Source organism: Thalassophryne amazonica, chromosome 1 (genome assembly GCF_902500255.1).
Source record: "Thalassophryne amazonica chromosome 1, fThaAma1.1, whole genome shotgun sequence".
NCBI classification, from domain to species: Eukaryota; Metazoa; Chordata; class Actinopteri; order Batrachoidiformes; family Batrachoididae; genus Thalassophryne; species Thalassophryne amazonica.
Genome location: NC_047103.1, coordinates 37,942,017 through 37,948,016, shown reverse-complemented (window position 1 = coordinate 37,948,016; position 6,000 = coordinate 37,942,017).

Sequence of the window (6,000 nt, the reverse complement as noted above, 5' to 3'; positions counted from 1 at the left end):
GAAATGGGAAGACCACAGGCACAATATTAGTTAAGGCCTGAAGTGGCAGGCCAAGAAAAAGCTCAGATAAACTGAAGCAAAGTATGGTGAGAACAGTCATAGTCAACCCACAGACCTGCTCCAAAGACCGACAACGTGATCTTGCTGCAGATAGTGTCTCAGTGCATCGTTTAACTATACAGCGCACTTTGCACAAGGAGATGCTGGATGAGACAGTAAAGCAGAGGAAGCCTTTACTGCATACACACCACAAACAGAGTCGCTTGAGGTATGCTAAAGCACATTTGGACAAGCTAGCTTCATTTTGGAATAAGGTGCTGTGGACTGATGAAACTAAAACTGAGTTATTTGGACATAACAAGGGACAGTATGCATGGCTGAAAAGGAACACAGCATTCTAAGAAAAACACTTGCTACCTACAGTAAAATCTGGAGGTGGTTCCATCATGCTGTGTGGCTGTGTGGCCAGTGCAGGTACTGGCAATCCTGTTAAAGTTGAGGGTCACATGGATTCCAGTCAATATCAGCAGATTCTTGAGAACAATGTTCAAGAATCAGTGACAAAGCTGAAGTTGCGGCAGGGCTGGATCTTTCAACAAGACAACGACCCTACACACTGCTCAAAATCTACTCAGGCATTCATGCAAAGGAACAAGTACAACATTCTGGAATGGCCATGTCAGTCCCCAGACCTGAATATTATTGACAATCTGTGGTGTGATATTAAGCGGGCTGTCCATGCTCGAAAACCAAGAAACCTGAGATGTTTTGTAAAGAAGAATGGTCCAAAATACCTTCAACCACAATCCAGACTCCCATTGGAAGCTATAGGAAGCGTTTAGAGGCTGTTATTTCTGCAAAAGGAGGATCTAATAAATATTGATGTATTTTTTTCTGTTGGGGTGCCCAAATTTATGCACCTGCCTAATTTTGTTTAAAGAATTATTGCACACTTTCTGTAAATCCTATAGACTTCATTCCACTTCTCAAATATCACTGTGTTTGTCTGCTATATGATATATTTAACTGAAATTGCTGATCCAAACAACCAATGATTTATAAAGGAAAATCAGGGGTGCCCAAACGTTTGCATACCACTATGTGTGTGTGTGTGTGTATGTGTATATATATATATATATATATATATATATATATATATATATTTGTAACTATGGTATTATTTTATACAAAATTTAATATTTGTATTAAGGTCAGATCCAGCTCCACCTCTCAAACATAACCACCTCTCTGCTGCAACCAGGTGAAATGTGAACATTCCCATAACCTTCTCTAGCTGCTGGGGTCCTCAACACTAAGGCACCTGCCCACTGGATCATGTACACACCACATGGTCAAAAGAAGAAGAAGAGACCTGGTACCAAAGACATCTTCCATCTACCAGCATGACCTGAGGTCACTCCTCACTGAGCTTCCCAAGTGTTGCAATCAAGATTACAGCGTTGTCTACAAAGTCAAGGTCAGTAAACATTTCTTCTTGACAAAAATACACCTCAACTGCTGGTTTCTACAATCTGTCGGTTGATAGACTAGCTCGATAATATAGACATTAGGTAATGCGGTAATGAACACCGTTAATTACAAAGCAAACGTTAAACACTATAAGCTTTAGGCTACTGTTAATAAATATTTCGTGTTTACATGACCACTCATGGACTAATAATGTTAATTAACATGTATATTATGAAATTCACAGCTAAGTGATTTCATTAAGATAAAACAGGTTTTATAAATATTTATGGATAATTATTGTCCGCTTACTTGTCAATCACACAACACTTGACTAAATAATGTATAAATTAATAGTATAGTTAACATGAACGCTATATGTTCATAAGTGATTACTAAGCACATCACAGTGTTTAGATAGCAATAGCGACCTTTTAAGTGACTGTTAGTTTATTACATCAGTAATGTTAATAATGTATACAGTCATGCTATAGACAACATGAACATGATTAAGAAATTCTAACTAAATATATTAGCTCTTCAAAAAAAAAAAAAAAAATCATCTGTTGAGGAAAAGACCAGTTTTTGTACTTGTCTTTTTAAATGGAAAGGAGCTTCTGTTTGCCACGCCCCCTCGACAAATGCGGAATTTGTTCACCTTTCTTCCATAGACTATGTGGGCATGTTACATGGAAAGGATGCTAGCTTAGTGGGTGTCTCACAGAGTGTGCATGAGCCCATATTTAGAGGTCTGTGACACACATTACAGAAATCTATAACCAGCTGTTTTCACTTTGAATGTTTGTTTATAGCACGTAGCTCCTACATGCATTGATGAAGAAGTTTTTGACTTTGTGGATGTTCACAATCAAACAACTGCTACAGAAGGTTGATGAAAACTAATTCAGTAGAATATTGCCTCTTTAATTACCCTCTTCTTTTCCAGTAAAGTCCATCTTCTCGCTATCTGTTTTCATGCCCTCTAACCTCATTTTTTTTCTCTCACTATTTGGCACTAAAACTAAACAGAACTTTCAGAATGGGGTTGTGTTGTGTTGCGGTTTGCACTAATACCTTCTGACACGTTTGTTCACCGTCTCTTTATCATTAATAATTATGCATAAGAGGTGTGTTTGCAGCCGAGCAAAAGAAAGCAATCTTTGTATGCAAATGGTTAAGGTCCCCGCGGAACGCCGCTTAGATGTGTGTTGATAAACTCACTTATGATGAGTGACAGTGAGCGGCATTGATGTCGAGCTGGTCAACGCTACAGCAAAATGCCAGGGTATCCCCCAGATGCATGATGGGACAGGGATGAAGCGGTGTAGAATGTCACTGTGGCTGGTGAGTGCATGTTAGTAGGCAGGGAGGAGGGTGCTGGAGGGTAATGTGAAGAGATCTGCTTCCTGATGGAAGGCAGTGCCTTTTCTACTCAGCCAGATGTTTGACTTTTCCCCTTTCAGTTTTTGCAAGGTAATATTTAAATGTGAACATTAAAAACAAAACACTCCCATCCATGCAAATAAATAAATAAATAAAATAATCTTTAGGAAAGAAAGAAAAGATACAGTTAGAATTACCATATATTTTTTCTGATTTTGATATTTAGAAGGAATCCAGTTGCATTCACAACTACCAATTCTTAAAAACACCCCATGTTTAGTACACTCTAAAACATTGCAGCACCTTTAGTTATGTCCACTTGCTACCTCTCTTTAACATAAAGAGCTCTTACAAGTTTTGGATGTTGAACTCAACTTCACAACTCAACTTGTAAAGCAAATGTACATAACTAAACATGCTGCAATGTTTTAGAGTGTACACGGACTTACTACTTGTAACTTAACATAGCAGATTTAAGCATTTTGCTGCTTGAGAATCAGATAGATGCACCTAATGCTTTGAATAGCTTGTGTGCATGGATACTACTAGACATAGCCTGGTTATATGATGCACAGAATTATCGTAGGTTATTCCACCCCCCCTTTGGTAGATAGATTATCACGGTAGAATAGCATAACAGAGAAGCTGTGCCACCTTCATCAAAACCAAAGTTAAGAATGTTAGTCTATTGCAATGTCATGTCATAATGTCATTACATAGGATAAACCGTGAATCTGGAACAGATCGGCAAATGGTCCAAAGTGGATTCCTGCTGTTATTGCGAGCTCATCAGGTCGTACACATCACCATCGGACGGAAGTGGCCAAACCACGAAATGGCATGTGGATCAGGTTAGAGCCAGAATGACAGACACTGTTCCAAGGGAACCTGACACAGAGCTGGAGCTGCTGCCTGACACGGAAGGGAGCTCTGAGGGCTGTTTGCATTCAGTGATGGAAACAACACTGCAACCTCCGTCCAATGAACTACAGGAGCTGCAGTCTGCTCCAAGCACTCAGGCTCAGGCTCAACCTCTTCCTCTTCTTTTCTCTTCTTTCTTTTTTGGCTTCCTCACAGATAACTCTTCTTCATTGTTGAAGTTTTAGATTTTGCTGTCGAGATGAACTATGCATCGAGATGAGCTCCACTGCACAACTGCACTGCATATTTACATCTCTCTTTACCACCTCAAACCTTAACACCTCACCCATCGAGTTCTGTGGGAGGGGTCCCAGTGAGGGGGATTCTGATAACAGTGTCACTGCACTTTCCTGCATTGACTGTCACAAAATTTAAAGGGGTGCTCATACAGTTTCTCGTTGCATAAGATTCATAACCAGTCATTGTCTGGGAACCCCAGGCCAGCTTGGGGCCCCAGGCAATTGATTGGTTTGCTTGTCTTGTTGCAACGGGCCTGGCATAACACAACTATCACTTTGACAGGCAGGTTTTTTAAGCAAATCAGGAGACAGGGACATGAATATTTTCAAGTGACTGAATGTATTTTGGTGTTTGCTTGCATCAATCACTAATACTCCCATCACACATACGTGCCACATATGTCCACCTCCACTGGACCCAGTCCAGGGAGGGCAAAGGAAATGTTTTGTAATAACATGTATGTGGCTGATCATTTTTAAGTTTACATTCTAATGCATGACTCAACTAACGCAACAAAGATGTGATGATAATCAATGAATAGTGAATTGATCAACATGCTCTTGTAAAAGTAGTATTTTTTTAGTATTTCACCTGATCCAGTTTTAATGGTATGTTTCATGTTTTTCATGAGTGATTTCAAATTTAGAAGCTTTTTAATTGTTTTGTAGCTTCTTTGTTTTCTTTTGTTCAGACCTTATAGTACTAAAGGTCTTTGTACAGTAATGTATGCCCAAAGTTTGTCACTGTAGTAATGTTTTAAAACACTGGTTTCTGTCCTCTGTGAAATATCTGATCAGGTTTAATGCACATGCACAGATTCAGGTGGTGCGGGACGGGTCAGTGTCTGAAACACATGACCTGTTTGCTGGCATGTGAGGGGAGCGTGGCTGTGCACGGATTTATAACTCTAACCCAACCTCCCCAACGTCTGCAAAATGTCTGACCTACGTATGACGTGTGCAGCCTAGCAGTTTCTCAACTTCCTCTACATGAGTTACTTCGCACGTCATGCAGCACCCAATGTCTTTGCACTTGCTTGATATCTCAGGTTTTCCAACACATCACAGAAGTTTCAGTTGCTGCATCAAAAACTTGAAAAAGCCAATCACAGGGGTTTGAAGACTGGTTCATGTGCTCCTGTTTTTTTTATTGTGGAAGAAGATGGAAAAACAACACAAAGTAACTAGATAACAGATAGATGATAGACAGATAATGGGTAATACGAGTGAAGAGACGAGTGAAGCTCCCTCTATGGTACAGGGAGTTCTAAACAAGAAGTGCCAAATTTTTAGTCCACAGTGAAACAGGAAATGTCAAACACTTCCTGGATTGACAAACAAGATCTCATGGGAACTCAGTGGCAATTTCACACTGAAACAGGAAGTGCCAAATTTTGAGTCCACAGTGAAACACCAAATGTCAAATGTTGAACACTTGCATGGGTGGAGCTCGAGCAGAGGCCAGGGTTGTACTGGACTCCCCTGAAATCTGATTGGACACAGATGATTGGCATGTCACGGCAGTTGGTGCTGTGTACCACAAAATTTCTAATCCACCTTAGTAGAAGAAGAAAAATGTTTGCGTCAGATTTGAACGGAACACGTTGTGTTTTATGCCAGAAATGAGGTCCAGGTTGTTAAAAGCGGCATTTCTCCTTTAATTTGGGTTACTTTATATATGCATGTGACTCCAGAGATTTTTAAACAAGCAGGCAGCTGTTGATTAAATAACCTCTTAATTTTGTTGTCTGAGTGACACCATAATGATGCATTTCACTTAAAAATACACATGCTACGGGGGTGTTTCTCAACAATACTCAAAAGTATTGGAACATTTGGTATTTCACACATTTTAATTTGTTTATGCCATTTCAAATACAAATAAATAAATCTAAAGTTATCTTCCTTAAACTCAACCTGAAAGCAAATATCTACAACTTGAAATAAATTAATTGATCATATAAAATATAGCTTCCTGATGAAGTGGTGT